The 26,046-nt window shown below is 47.2% G+C and overlaps 1 long non-coding RNA gene across 1 annotated transcript in view; it reads left to right on the forward strand.

Annotated features, from left to right (window-relative positions):
- Positions 1 to 26,046, forward strand: part of LOC129385761 (uncharacterized) — a 60,636-nt gene that overhangs the window by 19,198 nt on the left and 15,392 nt on the right. Inside the window, exons 2-3 of the long non-coding RNA XR_008613315.2 lie at positions 7,923 to 8,077; positions 12,773 to 12,855. This is a non-coding gene — a long non-coding RNA (uncharacterized lncRNA). The remainder of the gene's footprint in view (positions 1 to 7,922; positions 8,078 to 12,772; positions 12,856 to 26,046) is intronic.

Genomic DNA, 26,046 nt, shown 5'->3' on the forward strand with positions numbered 1-26,046 from the left:
GCAGGCTAGCCCTCTTGCTCTGACGTAGTCCTCTACGCAGGTGGCTGCCTCTTGTAACTTCTTTCTCTCTGAGCGAGCCTGTGTTAACCCAGATGGTGATGTCATCGGCATACATGACATGGTGCATGCCGTCGATTTCTTTTAACTGTTTTGCCAAGCCAATCATGGCTATGTTGAAACGCGTGGGGGAGATGACCGACCCTTGAGGCGTCCCTTTCTTTGGAGTAAGGAACTTCTCTGATCGGAGCTCTCCGAGGCCAATCGTTGCCGTTCTGTTTGAAAGGAAGGCTTTCACGTAGCCGTAGAATCTCCTCCCGCAGTTCAGGTCGTTCATGCCCGTGAGGATAGCCTCATGTCTTACATTGTCAAAAGCCCCCTTGATATCCTATGACATTATTATATTCTCCCCGCTCCTGGGGACGTTCCAGACTACTTCTTCTTTGATTTCAAGCAGTACGTCTTGGGTCGATAATTTTGCTCTTAAGCCAAACATGTTGTGGGGATACAGTTCGTTGTCCTCCACGTACTGTTGTAGTCTCAGCGTCACCACTCGTTCGCACAGTTTCCCCAGGCACGATGTGAGCGAGATCGGTCTGAGGTTCTCAATTTGCAGTTTCTTGCCCGGTTTAGGAATCATCACTACCTCCGCATGCTTCCACTCCTCGGGGACGGTCTCAGCTTCCCAGTGTTCGTTGAGAAAGTCGGTTAATTCTGCGACTAACTCTTCACTGAGGTTGCGAATGAGTGCGTTATTGATCTTGTCTGCACCCGCGGCCATGTTTCTGGTTGTGTTTCGAATCGCTGCGTAGACGTCTTCTCGCGTGATGGGTCTGTCCAGGTTAACGTTTTCTGCTCTGCTCTGCTAGCACTCTGCTTAAGCTGCTGGGTTTGTGACTTCGAATCATTTAACGCGCACCTTCTGCAAGAGTTCCGAGTCTGGTCCCTCGAACTGGTGGATGAACTGGCAGATGGTTTCGTTGTTTTCTGCCTTGGTCTTCGTCGGATCTATGAGAGCCTTGAGGATATGCCACGTCCTCGCTGTGTTCAAAGTTCCGTTGAGGGAGTCGCTGAATTGCTGCCTATTCTGCCTTGCCAATTGCGCCGGGTACTCCTCTGCTTTCGCTGTGACTTCTGCGATCTTTATCTTTAGCTTCCTGTTGTATTTTTGTTTATTCCACCTCTTGGTAAGCCCGCGTCTAGCTTCCCACAGCTTGAGCAGTCTGGCGTCTACCTCGGGCGTCTGCGTCGTTCGCACGATTTATTTGGTGTACTTGCGCTGTTTTTCAATTACCATTTTTCCCCACTCTTCTATCGATTGGATCCCGTTCTCGGCGAGATTCCTATCGCATGCCTCTCGAAAAGCGCTCCAGTCCGTAATTTTTGCCGATCCCAGCTGACGCCTTAGCCTGTCCGAAGTTACTTGCGTCTTAAGTATGTAGTGGTCACTACCGGGGTTCTTTAACAGGTTCTCCCACACTGCTTGTTCCGCTCCTCGTATGAACGTGAGGTCGAGGCAGGTGTCGGTACTAACGCTGTTTCCGATTCTGGTTGGAGTGTCTGGGTCTGTGAGGAGGTTGCAGTCGGTGTTCGCTGCTGCCTCCGCTAGCGTTTTGCCTTTTGGGTTTGCTGTTTGGTATCCCCAGCTTTTGTCCATGGCGTTAAAGTCTCCTAGATTAGCGTGCTGCCTTTCGCCAGTTTGCGTGCGCCATGGAAAAGCTCGCAGAATTTTGCCTTCCTCTGTTTCGGGGGGCTGTATGCATTTACAATACATATACTGCCCCTCTTTCTTTTCTTCTTTGGTATAATTTCTACAATCACGTGCCCTACCTTGGTGTCGGCCATCCTGTCGTGGCTTATGGTGATCAGTGCCTTGCTGACTAGGGTTGCCGTTCTTCCTTTCTCTTGAGTCTCGAAACACGTGTATCCTGCAAGTGTTGGTGTCGTTCCCGTCTCTTGAAGCGATATGATGTCGGGCGGTGTTTGTTGTGTGTGAATGTTTGTTGGAGGAGGCCCTGCTTCTTACGGTAGCCTCTGCAGTTCCATTGCCGTATATCTAAGGTTTCTTGCTTGCTTAAAGTTGTACTGGCCTTGTTTAAGCCTCGGTGTTTGCGGATGTGTCGGCGAGGGATGCCAGCGCGGGGCGGTGGTAGGCCTTCTCTCTAATGTTCTCGGTAAACTTCTGCTTGCGGATGCTGCCCCGGGGCTCTGTGACTTGTAATTGCACTTGCTGCATTTGTTGCTGCTGTTCCTGCATCATCTGCTGCATCATTTGCTGAATCTATGCTTTAAACGTGGGGAAATCCTCATTGCCTGCTTGCCATGGGGCTTGGGTTCGTACGGTTTATGGCTGCGGAGGGCTGTTCGAACTAAGGTCTCGCACTGCCTTCGTTAGCTCTGCTATTTGGCGTTCTAGCTCTTTCTGCCTAGCACGTGATAGCTCTAATTCGCGTGTCAGTGCTATTTTCTCCGCGTTCTCCTGTCTAGGCTGTTCGCGGTTGCTATTTGTGTTGTTCTTTTTGTTAGCTACCCCACCCGAGTTTGGAGCAAACCAGGGGTTTCCGGCTCCCCAGCTCACCTTGATGCCGCCACTCTTTCGGGTAGGCTCCTTCTTCGTCTTCTTCTTCTGCTGCTCTGCTGCAGCTGGCTCCCCCCCTTAATGGCCAGGGGTGGGAGGGGCGGGAAGGACCGCGACCGGCTCCGTGAACGGCTCCGCGAAGTCTCCCCCTCCGAGCTGAACCACCTCGGCTTCTTGCCGCGGTCGTCCCGGCTGTGACGTCTGCTCTCACGTCCGCCGCCGTTGTGGCCGCCGTTGGCGTTGCCTCGCAGGTCCCTGGCTTTCTTTAGTTGGTCTTGGCACTCCCTCGATCCGGTAGCGTGGTTGCCTCCGCAGATCAGGCATCTGGGGGTACACTTGTGACCGTTTGGTGATTTCTGCATCCCGCACTGTTTGCAAGCCTTGGCGTCCGGTGTGGGGCACACGTCGGAGCGGTGAACTTGTTGGCAGCAAACGTAGCAGATTTGTCTTGTGGGCCGGTACGGGTAGCACTTGTACTCGGCTCCGCAGTAGATGACGTGTTTCGGTGTGATGGGTCCGTCAAAGGTGATGACGGCCGTCTTGGTCTTGCCTAGTCTTCGGGCGCTGTGGATGGTGACACCCTGTGTGCACATCCACAAGTCGGCTATTCAGTCCCTCCGGTGTCGCTCCGGGGTCCACTCCGTGTATCACGCCACGACGGGTGTTTTCCGGTGCAGCCACGTAAGCGTTCAGGTCGTATGAGTGTCCCTGGATCGTGAGGCTAGTGATGCGCCTCGCGAGTTGGGCGGCCTCCTGGTTCGGCGTGCTCACGATTATTATGTTGGATCCTGTGCGGAGCCTCGTGATCAGGTCTCTTACCTCGAACTTGTTGCTGCATGCCGCAGCTACGGCCCGGCCCACTTGAAATTGCTGGAGCGACTTGACTACGAGTGCCTTCGGTAGCAAAATAATCTTGAAATCGTCGCTGGGGAGCAGGGGCAGCCTCTGCCTAGGCTGCCGCTGCACTCCTTTCCCGTCTTTTTTCAGCGCCGGAAGCTGGCGCGCCAGCTGTCAGCGGAGGGGCCGCGGAATTCCCGGCACTGGCGGTGCTCCGTCCGCTTTTCCTCTGTCGATTCTTTTGGCGTTTGATCATAACCAATTCCCAATTTGCTTCGTCTTCTTTGTGAGTGTCTTGCTGCTCCTGCATGGCGGAGTCCTCGATCTGCCCGTCCGCTGATTTCTCGGAGTCGGAGGCGCCGAGGTAGTCGTCGTCCATGTCTTGTGCTTGTAGCAAATTATGGGCTAGTCTACTCGTCGGTGGCTCAAAGTTCAGATATTTCGTGGAGCGGCAGTCGTGTCCAGGCTGCATCGCTGTCGCTGAGCGGGCCTGGCTGCCCGCAAACGCCCGTAGTCGTGCTAAACCTCAGTAGGCTTAGCGGCGAGCGTTTCCCGCCAAATCCGGTAATTTGCCAAAAAATGGTCCTGCCGTCTTGAAATCGGTGTCCGGATGATCCAGCTTGTGATTTCTGTCAGATCCAACCCAAAAGCTGGCGGCCCGGTGGGTCGAGATAGTCCGTGAGGGTCAGAACTTATTTTCCGGGAACAGTGGCGGGCTTCACTCTTTAATAGAGGCCTTAACATAAAGCTGCAAGGTTACCTTCAACACTGGATAGTTTCTTAACGGCAGCGTTATCAAGCAGTTGGTGGCCTCTTGGTGAGACACCATTCTGAGATGGACGAGCTCACGTGGTCTTGCAAACTCGACTCTGCAAACGTAATGTGGGGGATTCATTTTATGACATATCCTGCTACATGAAAACTTAAAATGAAGTCACGTTAAGCATTGGAAAGCTGGACATGGGTCTCGCCAATGTTACCACACCTTGTCGTCATGGCTGCTAGATGTGTCGCCTGATATAAAGGTGTAGTAAATACACCTTGATTTTTTTTATATAGGAAGGCGTTCTGTTCTTAACGCAATAATTTCGATCAATTCTCTAGATGTATCCCGCTTGTTCTATTAGAGATAAACACACTGCTTGACGAACGACTTCAAGTATAGGCGTGCCGGTTCTCGCGTGAAAGTTGGCTTAGCGATATGCTTACAGATAACAGAAAATATCGTAGGCTATGCGTCTTGACGAAGTAAACCGCGCCGTGTGTGTTGTAGTGTGTAATGTGTGTTCTAGTGCACGTTTTACAACTTTTCTTATCAAAGTCGTCAATAATGGTTTCTTTCATTCCATATATTGTTATAAATCACCTAACTAAATCGGTAAATGGTGCGGTTCAACCCCACCCGCCCTTGCGTTGGATATCTAGGACAGTGTGCCATGCCATGGAGATATCTAGGACAGTGTGACAGTCTGCCATGGAGATTTTCCACCAGTGCTCAGTTCAGACTGCAGGAGTCTCCCTGAAGTAATCAGAGAAATCGATATATACCGTGTATATATTTCGGAGAAGAAGCCTCGTGGCAGTCTAAAAAAATGAACTGTATCCGCCGACCTATAAGATATTGGCACGTCTACTTGTTTATCGTTATCGAGTGACAATGTTTCACCAACTTACAAGTGTTATCCCAGAACGCAAAACGCGCCTGCGTGTATCGCAATTTTCTCGAATGTTTGCGATGGTTCTATCCTCTGTCTCTTCTCACGGAACACTGTGTAATCAGATTTAATGTATGCGCGACGTGAACGGTGTAGAACATCCGGGAATACACGCGAGCACAAGCCATTACTCTGGAACCCTCGACGACTGATGTATAAAAGCCGACGCATTTGATCCGCTGATCAGATTTCGACGATCGCCTACTGTGTTCGCCGCTATCGTTGTGCTTTGAGAGTAGCCTGTCTTTGCGGGCATAGGTTTGCCCAGTAAAGTGTCGCCATTCACACTTTTGCTACTGTATTCTTCAAGTCTGGAGTACCCCCGGTCTCAAAGATCTAGCAGCGCTTCGACCAAAAAGCAGAGCGTAGATTCCTTGGCATCTGCACCAAGAACAGGCGCTTTGTCAAGAACTTTACACGCATCGCTGCGCCGCGGACACATCGAACTAAATGTGATGTCGACATCCTCACTGATACCAGTCGCCTAGGCCTCGGTTCCTTCCTAGTCCTGAGGAAATTTGGCTTGAACGGGTGATAGGTTACGCTAGCCGGTCGCTGTCGAAAGCGGAAGACAATTATTCTACAACCGAAAAGGAATGCCTTGCCATCATATGAGCTATAGCGCAATTTCGCCCTTATCAGTATGGCAGACTGTTCATAGTGGGAAGCGACCGTCATGCCTTGTGTTCGCTAGCGACCTTAATGGACACTTCAGGACGTCTGGCATGGTGAAGCCGCAGGCTGCAAGAATATGACATCGCTGTAAATTACAAGTCCGGACGAAAACACTGCGATGTCGACTGGCTGTCTCGTGTAGGCGACAGGCGACTTTGCAATCACAAGCGTGTGGACCCTGCGCTAAGAAACCTTGTTGAGTACTTAAAAGATGGACCGACTTCGCCCTTCTTGCGAAATGACGTCCTGGTGAACTTTTCCGCATCCCGTGCAAACTACCTCGTCATTATGCCTGCAACACTGCGGTACGAAGTCCTGAGCGCCCTCCATTACGATCATAGAGACGGCACATCGGGTTTTCCCGTATACCTGCAAGAATACACGAGTAGTATTGCTGGCCGTCACGTCAAGGCTTGTCGTGACTGCCAATGACGAAAAACAGCACCAATGAGGCCAGCGGGATTACTACACCCGATCGAGCCACATTGCCAACCTTTTCAGCAGGTCGAGATGGATTTGTTGGCACCCTTTCCGATGTCGACATCTCGACACAAGTGGGTTGTCATGGTGACAGACTACCTCACCCGCTTCGCTGAAGCGAAAGCTCTGCCGAAAGGTAACGCAGCAGAAGTGGCTAAATTCTTTGTTTCCTGCTGCGACATCCTCATCCCCGACAGAAGAACGGCGTGTACAACAGAGGTCACCGAAGCCATTCCGCAATACAGCCAGGTATGCCACAGGAGAACTGCTTACCACCCGCTACTACCCACTACCACCCGCTGACAAATGGTCTTGCGAAGCGGCTGAAGAAGACTCTCGCCGACATTGTAGCAATGGACGTCGGCATCGAACACAAGGCGTGTAATGCCTTCCTGCCGTAGGTAACCTTCGCTTACAACATGGCAGTGCAATATATCACACAAATCAAGCCGGTCAAGCTGTTTAACGGAAGGAACATGACGACGACTATATATGCTATGCTGCCGCACATCATCGACGAAGAAAATGAAGTCCCCGCTTATCTCCACACCGGCGAAGATGCCCGTGAGCTTATCCGCCTACGCATCAAGAACCATCAGAGGACCGACAACGGACACTAAAATCTTCGACGATGTTACGTGCAGTATTAGGCCGACGACCATGTTTATGTTTGGAACCCGATACGCTGATTACGACTCAGTGAGAAACAATTTTGACACTATTTAGGATCCTATGAGTTTATCCGATGCATTGTCGCGTTGAACTGTGAGGTCGTGCCACACGGCCTTTCGCAATCGCAATGGCGCCGCGCACGATCTGAAGTGGTCCACGTTGTGCGCCTTAAGCCATTTTGCGCAAGCTGATGAACTGAGTTATATTTTTCTTTACTGTGGGTGTTTTTGTTTATCACTTTCGTTTGTTTGCAGCAGCAGGATCATGCTTTTTAAGAGTGAGGTATAGACAAGTGCAATTGATTATCTTTATCGGATGATCATGTTTCACAGCCTATAAATGTCGCACAGCTAAGCACGTGCCTTCCTGTGTCGGAAGTTTCTCAAATGTTATCGATGGTTCTTTCGTCTGTATGTCATAGAACCTTCTGTAATATTTTTCATGCATGCACGACGCGAATGGTGTAGAACTTTCTGGAAGACACGCAGGCACGAGCGATTACTCTGGAAGCTTCGATTACTGATGAATAAAAGTAGGCGCGCTTGACCCGCTTTTCATATTTTGACAATCGCCGACTGTGATCGCCGCTATCGTTGCGCTTTGAGAGTAGCCTGCTTTTCTGGGCACAGGTTCGACCAATAAGAGTGTTTCGCCATTCACAGTTTTGCTACTGTATTCTTGGCCGACACCACCACGTGACAATATAACGCGATTGATTATCTGTTCCGGACTAATGCTAGGACCGCTTCATTCAAATACCGCAGCCATCATTTTTTGGCTAACTTTTTTCTTCTGGTATGTAATGTTCTAATGTAATCTGTACGGGATTGGATTCAGTTCTGAAGAAAATTCAAATTCAGATATGTTTTACAACGGTTCGGTTCTAGACTGCGGTTTCAAGGAGCGCTGTCTAAACCATTTCCGTTGTTACGGCTGATAAGTACATACGTGTGTTTGTTACTTTTCAGGCATTAAATACAGGTGGTCAGAAAATATGGACTCGTTATCGTTCATTTCAAGTCATCATCAGGGGAGACGAGTACAAATGCGTATATGCTGAAGTACGAAGAATACGGCATGATGAGTACGTATATATGCGACATTACGAGATGGGCCAAACTTGGTGAGTATAGAAATGGCGTATGTTGCGGGAATTTTTCCTCGTTTGGTAGTGTTAGCAGCTCTCTAACAAGTGTTGAATTTGTTAAATAACTTATAGAGTGTTATAATGTCAGGTGGTTAGCTAGAGCGTGCCTTAATCTAGCGATGTTCTCTGAATTTCACTCGTGTTAAATAGTTATAGGAATATGCACTCAGAAAATTATGAATGCGTGTATTTAAAGCGTTACGGAGATAGCCGTAACTTGGATGCTGTTACTAAATATAGAAGTGGCCCATGATCCACGATTGCTTTCTTTTCTTGGTAGTGCAGTGCTTCGGGGGACTCCTCAACGTGTTTCAAAAGAAGCTAAACGAGTGCTCAATTATCATGTGATTGATTCGTTGTGGTCCCAATGTGCAGATGTACTCTGCCTTTCATATGCGTTAGCAATATGCTGTAATACGCCTAGCTAGTTCATCGCAGTACTCAGTAGAGCTCCACCAATGACATTTTCTTCCGCACCCACTTTCTAAGTTCAACTTCCTTTCAGAAAGGATTCGGATCCTGTATCTAAGAGTACTGTATTTAAGAGTACTATATCTAATGCATGGAAGCATGGAAATGTATTGTAAGTTTTATTTGTTTTTCGCGTTCAAGGCACCTTAGTATGAAAATGAAAAGCTAAGCGAAGAATGATTTTAACGTCTGAAGACTCTTCTGGGCGGTGCAGAAGCGGCTTGAATTTCTGGTCTTCAAGCTACAGGCGAGCGGTCCGACGGCGCCACCGAATTTCTAAGGAGTCCTTCGTGCAATAAGCGTCGCATTGTGCAGGAGCATCTATGCAGTCCCTGCGCGCTACTCAGCAGTTCCTTCCTCAGAATGGTTTATAATTTTCGAAGGCTATTGGATTATGCGTAGTATGATATCAGATGTCTCAAAGGACAAAACATCACTCTTACCAGTTACGCAACTATGATGACGCACATTATGTAACCATTCCCAGCAGGCAGTGCCATTGGCTATTACCGGAATGAAGCCAGGTCAAAGTCCACCGTCTGCTATCGACAGTTCAAGCTCTGGACCACCGTAGGAGAAGAACAACAACGGCAGCCGATGAGGAGTTGCAAGAACTCTTGACTCATCTTGGCGTGGAACTCGAAAGCTGAGAAACAAATGGCGTTCATGATTGGAAACGAAAGAAATGGACTAGACTAGTTGAGGAGAAAAGAAACTTGCTCTCCGCCCTACCAACAGCAGCTCTCCTGGAGTCTTCCTCGAAAGTTAGACACAAGGACTGTCTCTTTTGAGAATCTTCAATACACTCAACTCCAGTTTGTGGCAACACTAACCCGGAAGTAAAGTCGAACAAATTAGCTTCAGCGAATCAATGTTATCTATGCACCGTGAGTGGCCATCTCGTCAGACTGTTATCCAAAATTGAAGTGTGTAACATGCAGAAAAAGGCACGCCTCCTTGAAGTTAGATCCCAAGTGAAAACCTTCATTTCATACCAAGTGAAAGCCTTCAAGTGAAAACCTTCATTCTTCATACGAGCTGTCCTTTCTACTTTGATGCTGAGGTTTTATTGCGCCAAGTCGACGGTCAACGAGACTGAGCGTGCATACTGCACTTATGCGTGCGTGCCTGTGCTCATGGCGAACACGTGTACATAATGTATTTCGTCTGGATGTCTGGGCGCTGTGCCCGTTGCATCTGTCGCACTGTATGCTGCGACCCCAGTAGAGAGAGAGAGAGAGACAAAAGGGAAGGAAAGACAGGGAGGTTAGCCAATGTAAATACCGGCTGGCTACCCTGTGCTGGGGAAAGGGGTAAAGGGAATAAAAGGAGAAGGAAGAGAGAAGAAAAAAAACAAGAAAAATGCACACAGTAACGCGATGTTACGCGCAACAATAGTCAAAGTCGTTCGCACAATTCACATGTCCTTAAGAACTTGAGCAAGGCCCTTAAGGCCTTGAGTGCCGAAACCCGTCTGGACCAGTGTCCTAGAACTTTCTCTTCTGTGAAGGGGCGATTGTCCAGTTTTTCGAGCACAGTTACGAGCACTTTTCTTTGCACATTGTAACGTGGACAGTCACAGAGGAGGTGCGCGATCGTCTCTTCGCAGCCGCAGGTGTCGCAAGCAGGGCTGTCGGCCATTCCAATACGGAAGGAATATGAGTTCGTGAATGCCACGCCGAGCCATAGGCGGCGCAGAAGTGTTGCTTCCGCTCGTGGCAACCCTGGTGGGCGACCCCAGTAGACTTTATGATAAACGCTATCCAACAAGAGTTCCGCCACGACAGCTCGAAAGGCGATTTTGCTTCAGATTCCGCGTGACAGAATTATGCTTTCTCTTATATTCCTAATACACTCCGAAGTTATCTTGTCTCTGGGCTGTGTGGAGGTCGAACTTTTCGAATTTTACACACATTTTACTTTGACAAATTCAGTTTTTTCAACAATTCACTTGCGCCAGGCCAAGTGAACCAAAAGTGAGGATGAATGAGCCTGGACCGGAAACGGCAGGTCGAAAAGGGTTTGTCTTTCATTGTCCGCGTAACAGAATTGTTTTGAATATGCCTATTAGAGCCCGAAACATAATGTTTACAGCTTGTGTGCAAGTCATATTTAACGGATTTGCTGACGCAATTTACTTTTACACATTTATTTACCTTTATAAGGCACTTGCGCTAGGCGGATGGCGTAGGAGAATCAGGATGTATGCTGTATTTCCGTACACGTCCATGCGCGAGTGACGTCCATCGCTTGTGGCACTGGCGCTTGAGTAACGTCATTTAACATCAGTTACGGTCGTGGTACTTGTCCAACCTCCGAACCAGCTTCACTGTAATCCACAGTCAAAGGGTGAAATGGGGGCGCGTCTTTTCTTTATGCTTGCTGTGGAAGACTAATTTTGGCCATCATAAGCGCAAATTATCTAAATAGCTTGTCTTTGATGCAAATACAAAAAATACCCTAATTTTTCTCAGAAACAAACATTTTTCAGGTACTTTGTTTTCTCAGTTTGGCTTCACTGTGCAATTTCAGGTGGAGCTGCCTTCGTAAATTACGGACCAGAAAGAACTATATTTTTTTTTCACTTCAGAACATGAATTTAAGAGTAGTACTTACGCAATCGTAACTCTAAGCGCTGAAATATGCAAATTTGCCGCCAAACGTAAAGAATCAAATGCTTCGATTCCGGCTTCCCACCATCCTAAATCAATTCGTATTTTAAGGAGATTAGCAGTCGTTGCGTACTTTGGCAATTCTATCTATCTATCTATCTATCTATCTATCTATCTATCTATCTATCTATCTATCTATCTATCTATCTATCTATCTATCTATCTATCTATCTATCTATCTATCTATCTATCTATCTATCTATCTATCTATCTATCTATCTATCTATCTATCTATAGAATTCACGCTATCGTCGTCATACTGTCAACATGCACTACTTATACTGTCGTCGTGATGCCTTCGTTGTCGCTGCACTAACATATTTTTGGTTTCACCATCAGACTCTCGTCATCCCGTCCTCGTCATGCCATCGTTGTGATAACTTGCCATCACGCAAAATCAATCTGCTACCATTCTCACGGCATCGTCATTATTGCACGTTTGTCATAAGTTTGCGTCATGTGTTCGCTCCTGTGTTGCAAAGTCACCATTCAGATTCCATCGTGGTCGTTTCATCCGTGTCTTTCTAACTTACTCAGTAGACTGTGGTTGAGCTGTCGTCTTCACGCCATCGTCGCACCCACTGTCATCCCACTAAATTCCTCATACCGCCTTCATCGTACCATATGCATCATTATTTCTTCGTCATTCTATTGTAATCATGTTGCCGTCATTCAAACGAGATTATGCCGCCCTTGCCATGCTATCCTCTTTGCCTCTTCTTCAGAAGTCGTTGTTCTGCATCTGTTTTATTACCATAATCGTATGTCCAGCGTCGCCATCCGGTTGTCATCGCACCTTTTTCTTCCCGCTGTCATCGTTAGAGATTGCCGTCACTCAATCCGGCATCGTCATTCCATTGTTGTCATACCGTAGTTGTTTTTAATACATTCGCCATTACATCGACTTCATTCCGTCTTCACCAAATACATTACCTAAACTTTCTTTAATTCATCCCATTGTCGAAATTGCATCCTGGTCACACGATCTCTCTTGTGTCTCCGTTATAACCTCGTCGTCCGGCTGTCATGGTTATAGCATCGTTAGAGCTTCGTGATGTCTCTACCGTCCTCCAGTTGTAGTTCTACCAACGTAGTGCTTTCTAAAGCGTCATATATTCGTATTTGTGCTGTCGGCGTCATACGGTGTCTTTCGTTCCATCTACGTCATTTCTATGTTGTTCTATTTTCACTGTGTCGCCGTATACTGTCGTCCCGCAGCCATACACATGGGCGACCCTGGGAGACGAGTTCTACAGAAAAGTGTGATAATTTTGGAGGCACTGTATACCGCATATACCCGAAGTACGTAAAATCTCAAAATGAACACTACAGATTTGAAATAATCTGTACTTGAAAAAATATGTGTTCAATATTGCCTAAATGCGAATGGCATTACTGTTGACAGTCACTGCGAGAAAGGTTCAGGACAATTGTTTTACCGAACGTTGCAAGCTGCTCTCACAAAAAAATGTTCAGTTGTAGACAAATGCACTTTCCACACGTTACGTAATATGATTGTATCTTTCAGGCGCAGCTATAGGTATTATGCGAAATTGGTAGAAGGGCGAAGACATCGACCAGGGCCAGTAATGCGAGTCAGCAAGCATAAAGGTAAGCTAAATTTTTTATGCTGAAACATTCACTCATAAAGAGCATAATTATGCGAAAGATATTTACGATGGATTGAGGGTACGCACAAATTCTCCAGTTCTAGAATGTTATTGTACAATTATTGGCACCTTTGTATTAGTGGAAGACAAAAATAATGCTAGCGAAAAAGTCACAAATTGTCCGCTTTGACATATAAGTGGTAGTGTGAACGTTTCTTTCGGTATCAGCGGGATGTGGAATGGTTGACAATTTGCAGACCATTGAGAAGGTTTACTAATTGGAAAATCTATGTTAATGACATTTTGCTGGTAGCACCAATTTCGCTTATATTTATTCCTCAGCGAAACGCAATAGATGGGGTCCCACCTATCATTAACCAACCTCTTAAAAAAACTGCTACATTATACGAGTAGAGAACCTGCATCTTTAGTCATCAGTCCTCCTTTGTCATCAAGATAATACCCTGCGCTAATTATGTAGGTAGAGAATAATACCTATTCTAAGGAGATACAAGACGCACTTTACCTAAAACACTAGCCAGCCACTTCAATGAACCTGGCAATGCATTCGACAAAACACGGCTCTGTACATTAAAACAAATTTCGGTTCGGCTCGCTTGAGGAAGAATAAGGAATCATACATCATACAGAAGTTTAAATGCCTACCCCCGACGGGAGTTATGTTGGTACGTGGCAACGTAGCATCGCTAAAATTCTTAACTTAAACCTCAAATTCTCATGTTATCAACCAAGGCAGAAAAAAAAACATAACGCCACCAGCTAACCCTAATCTGTAACCTCATCTGTTACTTCATTTTCAAATTTTCCGTGCCTCTCCCCTACAACTTCATTTATTATAATGTTCTACGTTATTACGCATATATATACTGTAGGACTGTTTTCACCATATACAACTGCCCCATCCTGCTCTTACTCATGCCACCTTCCCATTTGTTATTGCGACCTTAGTCCTGCGCCCCCATTTTCGTCTCCCTTAATATTTTTAAACGCCCTCACGAACACATTCCAAAGTCCCAGACGCAAGATTACTTTTCTCGGTGCCTCGGCCACACAGGATATCACTACTTCTGTATACCACCGTGACGACGCCTACGTTGACATACTGAGGCGAATGTCTCTTGAAAGACCAAGCCGTGCCCTCCAGCTACCGCATGCATAGCACACTAGACTCCTTGTCGCCATCTCAACTCCTTCAAAATTACCCGAGGTGTTGCTGCTACACTACTCAAGTCATTCTTTCAACTGATGTCTTTTTGGGTCCTTTTTGTTTCTCGCACACTCACCGGTTCACCGGCTTTTCTAAAGCCACAAAGGAATGCCCCCAACGACACCTCCCTGACCACTCGCTCCCCCAACACCCTCCTATGCCGTTCTTTTTTTTCTTCTTTTTCTTATTTTTATCCTCTTGGTGTTCGTTTTTTTCTTTTTTCGCCCCACCTTCCCACTCTGCCGCGCGTATCTCCCCGTCTTAGAAACCACCCTTACAGACCTCAGGAGACAGCGCTCATTTTCATTGCAGTCTCTCCCTCTACAGCCAGCACCGAAATACAACAACCGCCCGTGATGTCACTCTTCTAATCCGTAAAAACTAGCATGCCGACGATGACGAGGTCGCCTTTGAAGAAGGTACGTTCTCCTATCAAAACTTTGGGCAGCTTTTCTGAGGCACCTTATTCCCGTTTAAAACATATATACATCAGTGCACTACTCCATCTGTCAGCCCCATTCTTGATTCTGGATTTCCATGCCAGTTGACGATGATGTAAGAGGGTGAGTGCCCCTTGTTATCCTTTGCCCATTTAGCAGTCTTGGAGACAGCCAGTATAGATACCTGATGAATACCCACCAGGCTCACACGTGCAGTACGTAAAATACCTGGACGGGTACCTGAGTACCTGAACATCACATATCCTCTCACTGGATTGGTAGACACCACACTTCATTATCAATGTAGAAAGAGGCAACCTCAAAACAGACAGCGCCACGGAAACGATCGAGTCTATGAGCGACGTAATACCAATAGTTCAAGCCACTTGCCCAACCGCACACATTACCGTAACTGTTGCTCCCCGCCTACAAAAGAAACAACACCCCAATCCACCAAACACACTCCTGAAGCACAATGAGGAGACCAACAAACTCAACTTGTTAGTGCTCAACTTAGAGTATATTTCAACAAGAACGTTGACTTAATGCACCACGCAGAAATACACGAGGCACCGCACGAAACCTAGCATGGGAACGCTTCCACCTAAACCGCACAGGAATACAGCTAGCACAGAAAAACCCTCCTTGAATTTACCTCGGAGACAACCCCCACTGACTCCGCCGACCGCGCAACCCCGAACACAAATGTGACATTCACCTCGGAAAATTTGGAACACATACAGAGGAATATGTGACAACGGAAGCCACAGTACACACACTACTCAATAAACAATGTCACCGGAAGTGCGAACAGACACAACTGTAGAAGACAACAGAAAATCCACTACCAAAATGTTCACACAGACACCCACACGCCCGCCTGCGCATGCACAGAGTCAAACAGAAACCGAGCTGTAATCAAGCGAGCCATGCGGGAAGAAACCTGGAAAAGAGAACCCACGCCATGCAGATCTACCTGCAAAAAGCCAAATGAATGACAGCCATCGCAAGTTATTAACTGTTGCCTGTCACGAAGCACAGAATTCCTACATGCGAGAAAACTTACAGAAAAACGTGTGAGCTGCACCTACTATGTGACAATGTACGTAGTTTGCACAGAGAACAAGACGATCCTAAAGGATTAACACTGAAGGCTCTTCCGCCTGTAGGAGTAGTCCTACCACATCATCGTGTAAACTGGCAAACAACCCTAAATAGTTCCTACTCTTACATTTGAATATCATGAAAGAACACCGGGAAGAACAACTGGAAAGTTCTAGCCACAGATTTCAGAACATAGCCCTGACACCGGACGAAAAGACAGAGTTAGAACATTAATAAGAAAAACAGTCTAGAAATATGGTTCAAAAACCAAGTAAAAAGCAACCGATTTCCTATCGTGCTGTGCAGACAAGCCCTACACATACCTACGGTACATAGACGACATATTCACAATATTGACACGTGAAATCGTTTATCTTTTATCGGTGAGCGCTTTTAACGTCTAAGATACGTTATCGCTCTGCGCAGGAGGCGTCTACATGTATCGGAAGTTTCTAGAATGTTATCGATGCTTCTATCCGCTGTCTGTTGTCGCCGAACCTTGTGTAATCTGGTTGCATGTATGCGCGACGCGAATGGTGTAGAACATTGTGGAAGGCACGCGGTTACCAGCGGTTACTCTGGAACATTCGACGACTGATATATAAAAGCCGACGCGTTTGACCCGCTGATCAGATTTTGACGCTGTTTGATCAGATTTGACGCTGTTTGTGGGTACAGGTTCGCCCAATAAAACCCTAGTTTCGTTTTTCCCAGTTTGGCTGCTTTCTTCACCGTCACTACCACGTGACATCTCGTGAAGGTGCATTTCGTTCATGTACCGGGCGTCCCCGACAAGCCGTGATCCAAGCCCGGACCGCAAACAGAACATCAATGTAGTCCCGGACCATCGAGCAAGCCACCGTCTTCAACAGTTTCCCCCGGAGCACGGACGTCTACCTGAGAAGAACAAGAAGATTGTGGCCAAGGGAACCACAATGGCAGCCCCAGTGTCACCCATCGTATTTCAACAGCCCTGAGAGCCCCCTACCTTCCGTGGAGGTACATCGATGGGTCCGGAAAGTTGGCTCGAAACTTTCGAAAGGATACCAACCTTCAACCGCTGGACCTCTGAGGATAAGCTACGACATGTGTACTTCTCCTTGGAAGATGCCGCGAGGACTTGGTTCGAGAACCAGGAATCCACCCTTACGACATGGGATCTGTTTCGCATTAACTTCCTGAGCACGTCTACGAGCGTTGTCCGTAAAGAAATGGCCGAAGTTCTGCTGGAACCTTGAGGCCATACCCAATGAGGCCATACCTCGAGGCCATACCCCTACTCGAGGCGATACCCAATGAGACCGTCGCCATCTACACGGAAGAGATGACCCGTCTTTTCCGGCACGCTGACCCGGAAATCTCCGAATAGAAAAAGGTGCGTTTCTTGATGCGAGGCGTAAAGCAAGAACTTTCCGCCAGACTGATCCGAAGCCCACCGAAGACCGTAGCCGAATTCTAGACAGAGGCAACGATGATTGAGAAAACTTTAGAAATGCGCACTCGGCAATATAACCGCCAAGCGCTCACGCATCAGTGCGCCTTCCAAGCACTGGGCTCCGCTCATCTCCAAGAGACCATCAGGGCCATTGTGTGCGAAGAATTGCGCAAGGTCTTGCCTTCGTCGCAGCCTGAAGTGGCCTCGATCGCTGACATCGTGAAAGATGAGGTTCAGCGATCGCATGGAGTTCCTGAGGTGCAGCCTCAATTTCCGCAGACCCATCACCGACAAGGCAAGGGGTATCACTACACCTAATCGAGCTTCCTTGCCGTCAGTTTCAGCAGATCGGCATGGACTTGTTGGGACCCTTTCTGGCGTCAACAAAGGGAAATAAGTGAAGCGTCGTCGCGACGGACTACCTCACCCGTTTCGCTGAAACGAAAGCACTGCCGAAAGGTGGAGCAGCCGAAGTGGCGAAATTCTTTGTCAAGAACATCCTGCTACGACATCGCGCCCCAGAATTCCTCATCACCGACAGGGGAACGGCCTTTACAGCGGAGCTCACCCAAGCCATTCTGCAGTACAGTCAGACAAGCCACAGGAGGAGAACTGCCTACCACCCACAGACGAATGGTCTTACGGAGCGCCTGAATAAGACCCTCGCCGACATGCTAGCATTGTACGTCGACGTCGAACACAAGACTTGGGATGCCGTCCTGCCGTCCGTAACATTCGCTTAAAACACGGCGGTACAACAAACAACACAGATCACGCCGTTTAAGCTGGTTTACGGAAGAAACCCAACGACCACGCTCGACGCCATGCTGCCGCACGTCACTGACGAAGAGAATCTTGACGTCGCTGCCTATCTCAAGCGCGCCGAAGAAGCCCGACAGCCCGCCCGCCTACGGATCAACAACCCACAGAGGACCGACAGCCGACACTACAACCTCCGAAGACGCTTCGTCGAGTACCAGCCCGGTGACCGTGTTTGGGTTTGAACCCCTATACTCCGATGAGGACTGAGCGAGAAGCTTTTACGTCGCTATTTCGGACCATACAAGATCATCCGACGCATTGGCGCACTCGAATGTCAGGTCGTGCCAGACGGCATTTCGCTGTCACAGCAGCGCCGCTCACGACCTGAAGTAGTTCATGTTCTCCGACTTAAGACGTTCCACCAGCGCTAATGAATTTTGGGGACGTCGCATAGCTGAACTTTGTAGGTTTTTTGGATTGTGTCACCTTGGGCCTTGTTTTTTGTTGTTTTGTTACTTTGTTTAACAAGTGAACTTTTGCGTTTCACTCTCCTGTTATGTTTGTAGCATCAAGACGATGCCTTTTCAGAGGAGGGAATTGACACGTGAACTCATTTATATTTTACGGGTGAGCGCTTTTAACGCCTAAGAAATGTTACCGCTCTGCGCAGGACGCGTCTACATATATTGGAAGTTTCTACAATGTTATCGATGCTTCTATCCGCTGTCTGTTGTCGCCGAACCTTGTGCCCTCTGAGTGGATGCATGCGCGACGCGATTGGTGTAGAATTTTGTGAATGGCACGCGGGTCCCAGCGGTTACTCTGGAACATTCGACGACTGATCTATAAAAGCCGACGCGCTTGACAAGCTGATCAGATTTTGACGACCCCCGACTGTGTTCCCCGTTGTCGCCGTTAAGTGTAGCCTGCTTTTGTGGGCACGTATTCGCCCAATAAAACGCTAGTTTCATCTTTCCCAGTTTGGCTGCTTTCTTCACCGTCACTAACAGGTAACAATATGGGGACATGGTCAAGAAAGTCTGGATAAGTGTGTAGCATTTCTAAATTCTTTTCACCCAACAATAAAATTCACATCAGAATATTCAACGGAGTGAAGAAATTTTTTGGGCACACCAATATCTATTGAGAATAGGACACTAAAGTCAACGCTGTATAGGGAACCTTTTTACAAACAAGAGTACCTCAGATGTACGAGCCGCCATCCCAGACATGACAAACAAGGCATCTTTAAAAGGCGAGCCATACCACTATGTAGCATTTGAACTGAAAACCAAGACTACATAGATAGATCTAGAACCTTAAATAAACGCTATCAAACAGAAACCACACAAACAGTGTCCTTCAAAACCCTACACTGATGCAACCAAACTTGATCTAGCTGAGGTCCTCAAACCCCGCCATAGAATCATAACACGAACAAGGCCTCTTCTTGCTAATAAATTCTCAAACACAGTCTCAAACGTAAAGAATATCCTTAGTAAATACTATCCAGTACTCACGAGGAACCCCAAACAAGATTTTTCCCGACCCACCCAGATAGCCTACAGGCGCAACATTAATTTTAAGCGTATTCTTTGGACCCGCCGTGGTTGCTCAGTGGCTATGGTGTTAGGCTGCTGAGCACGAGGTCGCGGGATGGAATCCCGGCCATGGCGGCCGCATTTCGATGGGGGCGAAATGCGAAAACACCCGTGTACTTAGATTTAGGTGCACGTTAAAGAACCCCAGGGGGTCGAAATTTCCGGAGTCCTCCACTACGGCGTGCCTCATAATCAGAAAGTGGTTTTGGCACGTAAAACCCCATATATTATTATTATATTCTTTTGCATGCCAAACTAAGGACAAAGACGAAGTTAGCATCTGATCCTAGTAGCCGCGCCAAGTGCTCTACCTGGAAACATATTGAAGCTACTACTACAGTTTTTTTTTAATTACAGTGTCGAATTACTCACACAAGCTAACTTTTAGTTTCACCTGCCCATCACTCAATATAGTGTACCGTCTAGAATTTGCCTCTTGAAGAAAACCATACCTAGGTGAGACTAGAGAACAAATTGGTACAAGACTCAACGGTTATCGCGTAGATACAAAACACGATTTACATAAAGTAGTAGCCAGCCACTTCAATGACATGTTCACATATTTGACAAAGCAAGGCTCTATATACTACAAACAAATTTACGCTCATTTCGCGAGAGGAGGTATACTGAATCATACCTCATAGACAAGTTTAAATTATAGTTTGCTGATTTTTAAGGAGAAAGTACATTTTACAACTTCTGGTAATGTGACAAGCGACCTAAAGGAAGTTTTTTACACCTAAATGTAAAAAAATGCCCTCTCTACTTGTTATGACGTTTATTGCAGACGTCATGGCTTAAAAACGTCTGAAAATATCCTTGAGTTATGGGGCTTTGCGGGGCAAAACCACGATTTGAATATAAGGCACGCTCTATCGGGGCGCTCCACGTTAATTTTCATGATCAGGGGATCTTTACTATGGCACTTGTTGGACACGACACGGCTCTTTTTTTTTTCGTTTCGGCGCCATTTAAATACGGCCGTCGTGGCCGACATTGATCCCGCGAACTAATCGTTAGCAGCTCAATTCCATAGCCGCAAAGCAACAGCGGCGGGTAGAGAAATATCCTTCATTGTAGGAAGTGTGGACGAAAACTAGTTGATAAAAGATATGGTTGATTCCATTGTCATATGAATCGGTAGAACACGAAAGTGAAACGGGGCTTCACAGAAGCTGTTGCATGTTTCCTTCGTGAACTCACAAGTCTACTGCAGCTAACGGCGCAGGTTTTCGGGCTGGAGACCGTGCCGCAGATTTGCTTGGTGTTTGGTGTCCTGCTGGCAAATGCCGGCCTACTGCCGAGTCGCATGAGTGGAGGTACAATAATTTTGGGTGGGCTCCGTAGTTTCTTGGGAGCCAGTTCAGTTTCGACGCGCTCAGTTTCAGAAATGCCAGTGGCAGAGTTCGGAGCGCGTGCCGCGAAAGTGCGTAGGGGTTCTGCGGTTCTGCTTCCCGCCGGCGTATCCATCGACACATCAAAGCTAGATTAACGCGTCGACGTCGTTGCCGTTCTGCGCCGCACAACGCAACAGTTTTCTTAGTTGGTACCCTCGCATGCGAGGCATTGGGTTGCGTGTAAGCTCTGCTGATGCATGTGGAAGCTGTGCTCTGTAAGTGACGAGGCCTCACAGGCTAATCGGACGCGACAGACAAACCATGCGCGGGAACTGCGTCGCACCGCAACAGGAGGCCTACACCGCCTACAGCAGGCTATACAGCATTGGAACCTCCGCTACGCTGAGTCTACCAAAGCGCTGACTCCTGTCGCTCGTATCTTGATGCACTACTTCCCTCCAACTCGTTTAGGTGGCGGCGCCATCCCTGTCAAGATAGTGTCCCTGTACATGCTCCCGCAGGGAGAAGAGTTGCGCATAGGTCCGGTTTATGCTCCAGCTCTGCAGTGGAGCCACTCCTCGCGCGCGCAGGAGGAAAATGCGGCGCGGTGATCTATTTGCTGTGTTGTCTGCTGGTCGCGAGCTACAAGCGGCAACTGTAGCCAAGCGCTGAGAAAGGTGACACTTTTTCAATGCACGCTATGCTCGAACGATTGGCGTAGCCGGAGAGGTGCCAATTCCCCGAAATTTCTAGTTCTTGTGTACATATATACACGCACATATACAAACACCTGCACGAATGTACATATAAAGAATAGGGGCCTCATCGATCCCTTGAAATAAAATCCTGACTACGCCCGTGGCTCGAACAGCTCAAAAGTTTGCGTGCAAACGCGCATTACCTTGCAACAGAAAGCGCTGCAATGTTTTTCAGCATGCATATGAAACTTTCTCGCGGAGGCGGAAGGCAAGAAATGTTTTAAAGGGTGTTTAAAGAAAACTTTACACACGTGTGGTAGACAGTTATGTGAGCATATGTTGGCTGAATAATGAATGTCGCCAAGACAACTATATCGTGCCTGCAGTTGTGTTAGTGACCGTTGACCGTGACCATCATTCATCACTAAACGTCGTTCACAACAGGTGCAGGTTTTCGATATATGCGGTGCAGACACGTAAATTTAAACGCATTTCAAATGTTCACATTCGCACATCTTATGCAAAGGTTATTTTTACTATTCATACCGCAAACTTAACAGCTGGTTCGTAGCAGCAACTCTGCAAGCGGAAAAAGATTCAAGATGCACGAGCTTCTAGATCAAATTTATTTCGTAGAAGGGTATGGATGACCAGTGGCTGGTGGCAGCAGGGGATGAGTGCCGGTTCCTGAAACCTTGGGGGTCAGAATTCAAAGCCACTGGAATAGCAACTAGTTCTTAACAGTGTTAAGTGTTAAGAGGTACCAATTCCCCGAAATTTTTAGTTCTTGTGTACATATACAAACGGACATATACAAACACCCGCACAAATGTTATTTTTATTTGACTAATCTCATCAGATGACAAACTGGCAACGTATTCATTGACATATTGCACACTGTAATATGACAGCACATTTTCCTTTATCTCTTCGTACTACTCAGGATGATTTACTATAAAACAGCGCTTTTTAAATTTGCAAAAATAATTTCACATTCCTCACGTTGACTTAGCCTGATCCAAGAAGAGCCAGGGTGCAGAGGGCAAATTGTACTTGCTAATATTTATTCTATTCTGAACACACTTTTCTGAAGCCGCATAGTCAGAAAAATCGTACAAGCGACATAGCGAATGGAGCGAGTTGGTAAGTTAACATTCTTGGCGTATATGTGCACCGCGACACAGACGTGACGTCCTTTCTTTGTACCGCGTCTGTGTCGCGCTTTGCATATGCACCAAAAATTGCACAAGTGAACAACCTCTCATGCCATGTGTACGCATTTCAGCGTGTACAGGAGTGTTACTCGAGAAAAATTCCCCTTTAGTGTAAACAAGCAGTACCCACCTCTGTAAACAAAGCGAACGCCCCTTGCATATCCTGGTCCCTTTCGGAGCCGGCCGTTCTCGTCCGTCCGCACCCGTGAAAAGCTTTCCCACCTTCCATGCAATTTGCGCATTTTGGTGCCTGCAACCCATTATATTGGAATACAAGTGTCAAAATGATGTGCTTCGGAGCACTTTACCGAAGTCATTAACTTAATAACCTCCAATACCGTACCCGCAAACCGGACCCGATCGTTGCTACGCACGCTCGACGGTCCGCTGATCGCAATTTTGATGGCACTGACAGAAACGAGTCGGCGCCGTTTCCGTAAAGTTGGCTTCGCAGCACGTAGTTTAACATTTCTCGTCAATTTGTACCACGTGATCGTTCTTGGCGAATAGCGGTGCGAGCTGCGCCGGAAATGTTATGCGCCACTCTGCTCCCTGCCGCAGCATATACAGGTACACTATGTCGAGAGAGAGCATATTTTACGTGTTCGCGGCGAAGTCACATCAGTTACAGGGAGTTCATGGAGGACCCGACATCAAACTCTTTCGTGCTAAAATATTACCCAACGCGAAAACCTGTCATTATTGCAACCATTTCGTTATAATACACGCGCTCTAATGTACTTCAATAAAATGTATGACTTTCCTGTATTATACAAGGTCCTTGTGAGCCTGTCTATTAGTTAATTAAGGAACAAAAAGGTCCGCAATAACAGTTACTATGACAGATACAATATTATGGGCGACATAATACTGCAGCGTCCCTATCTGCACCCAACCACACTGATTACAAAGGCGACTACCTCGAGTGTGCGAGTGAGGTGCCGAGGAAAGAGAAGGTTGAACTTACCCGTTTCCTAATTATCTCGATGAAATGCACATTCCCGCTCCTGCCTACAGTAAGCCGCGGCATTGGTGGAGGGGTTGAGTGTTGCAGCCCTCGATCCAGCCATCGAAGACATCACCCATCTGTCGAGGCACCTGTACACCGCGAAAGCAGACGCCTGCAAGGACTGCGCCCAGAAAGCTGTCTCTTCCAAAGAACATTGCCAGCGACCTCACTGAATAAGGAAACAGCGCTTACAAGTTCAACACAAGTGACACTTGAAAACGCTCTATATTCCGTTCCATATATAGTAGACAACGCTGTGGAAGCTACGCAAGAAGTCCGGTGAAGAAAAATTATCACTCCGTGCGCTCCCTCTATGCTTCGCTGGGCGTTCCTCCACGCTTCGCTGATGCTCGCTCGCACGAGCATGCATATGAAGCACCTCGCGACGCTTTACAAATTAAAACCCGAGAAAAAGAACAATGATAATAATAACCTCCAACAACGCATTATCCGCCAAGTATCACAGTGTGTTCGTCTCTAAGGATTAAAATTCGTTTCATTTAATACTGAGCTTATCTAAAAACAGTTGCGAACCCTTGCAGTCAATAAGATCAACCTATATCCAAGTGCGATCGAAGCCACTGCGAGAAGCATCTCTAGCTTCCACAACGTTTACTACTGTGTATGGTACGGAGTATAGTCCCCACCAGCTTTCGGGTGACACGTTGAAGACGCAGAAGACTAGATGGACCAGTACGAATGCACGGCTAAGATCATTCAGTTGCGTCCGGACCAGAAGCTTTCCAACGTGTACTTCGCTCTTGAAGGTAACGAATGGAGTTTCAAAACCTCGATGCACACTTGCCGGCTGTTGCAACTCGGGCTAGCATAAAGGCCAGAAATCCTTCAGGCACAGTGGTGAATACGTTCGGAAGTACGAGCTAAGGAAAAGGGTTTATTTTACATTATTTTCACTGGTTCTACATATGGACGCACACTCCATGCAAGGGCACTATAAACGTCTGAATTTACTACATGTGCGACCACACATCAGGAAACTTCAGCACACACATATCAGCAGACGTCAGGACAAGTCGCTGTACCAAAGGTGTCGGCTTTTAAAGCAGTTCAATTCCCTAAGTGACTAGACGAGGGAATCTGATGCCTGTGTGTTGGGCAACCACAATTGTCGAACCCATGATTTCGCGACTGCGCCTGAAATGTTGTACCATCGGCCCCGAATAGGCCGCAACCTCGTGGTAATCTGGCAAACTCAAGTCCACTCAGTTCCCGCCGAAACCCTCGACGTTGACCCATTTCATCAATTAGTGGGCTATGAGTATGAGTGACACTGACAAGCTGATGCTTGTCAGTGCCAGATAGAGTGGCCTTCGTGGTAATTACCGCGTCCATGGAGGGCGGCGGCTCCTGTCGCCTCAACTGGGCTCCTATGCGCTTCACAGCCTCGGCAATTCCATTTGTGCTTACTAATTGAATTAAAGAAATTGACAAATGAATGGTAATGAAAGTGGATGAAAAAACAACTTGCCGCAGGTGGGAAATGATCTCACGTATTCGCATTACGCGTGCAATATTTGTATTGGGTCTAGCGTTGCCGCTGTTCTATGCAGTGTTTTCCAGGCAAGAAGTGACAACCTCATTTTAACGTTCTTGAACAACGGTCATGTGGTCCGTGTGTTTAGATATGTTGATGATTTTTTAAATCTTTTTAAGGCTTTAACCAGGGGACATTGTAGATAGTATAGTACAGGGTGTTTTATCTGGTAATAAGGAATGCTCTCGCGGTTTAATTTTCACATATAAAGCGCCGGATAAATATGGCATTAGATTCCTAGACTTAGAACTAACATTCCACGACAAAGGCCTTATCTGCAGGATGGTTTCAGTACACAAGAGCAGCTGCCAGCCCATGGCCTGTAGCCTGAAATAGCAGGTTCAGAGGTTGCTTGCAGCAGGCTTCCCTCTTTCGGTCATTAGTGTTGTAGCCGAAGCTGGATCAGGGAAAGTAAAGGATCACGCAGGCCTGGAGTCGCCCACATCAGAGCGAAGAAAGCAAATAGAAGTAATGCCATACATTCATAAAATCTCCCTGAGCTTTAAGAAGGTGGTGGATAGGCAAGGTGCAAGCATTGAATTTTCTGCACCTTGAAAGCTGGCTAGCTTGGGCGGGAGGTGTGGAAACGAGGGGAGAACGAGGGGCCTGTAAAATGAAACACGTGACACCCTTCATTGAGCGTAAATCTGGGGTTGTTTATCGCATTCCGTTGGCTTGTGGTAAAGTATATATAGCCCAGAGAGGTAGGTGCGTTAATAAGGCCTGCAAGAATATAACACATTCTTAAGCGTCGTCCAGGGAATCAATTCGGCAGTTCATTACCGCCAATGCAAGAAGTGCAAAATGTG

This window comes from Dermacentor andersoni, chromosome 7, assembly GCF_023375885.2.
Source record: "Dermacentor andersoni chromosome 7, qqDerAnde1_hic_scaffold, whole genome shotgun sequence".
In the NCBI taxonomy this organism is placed as follows: domain Eukaryota; kingdom Metazoa; phylum Arthropoda; class Arachnida; order Ixodida; family Ixodidae; genus Dermacentor; species Dermacentor andersoni.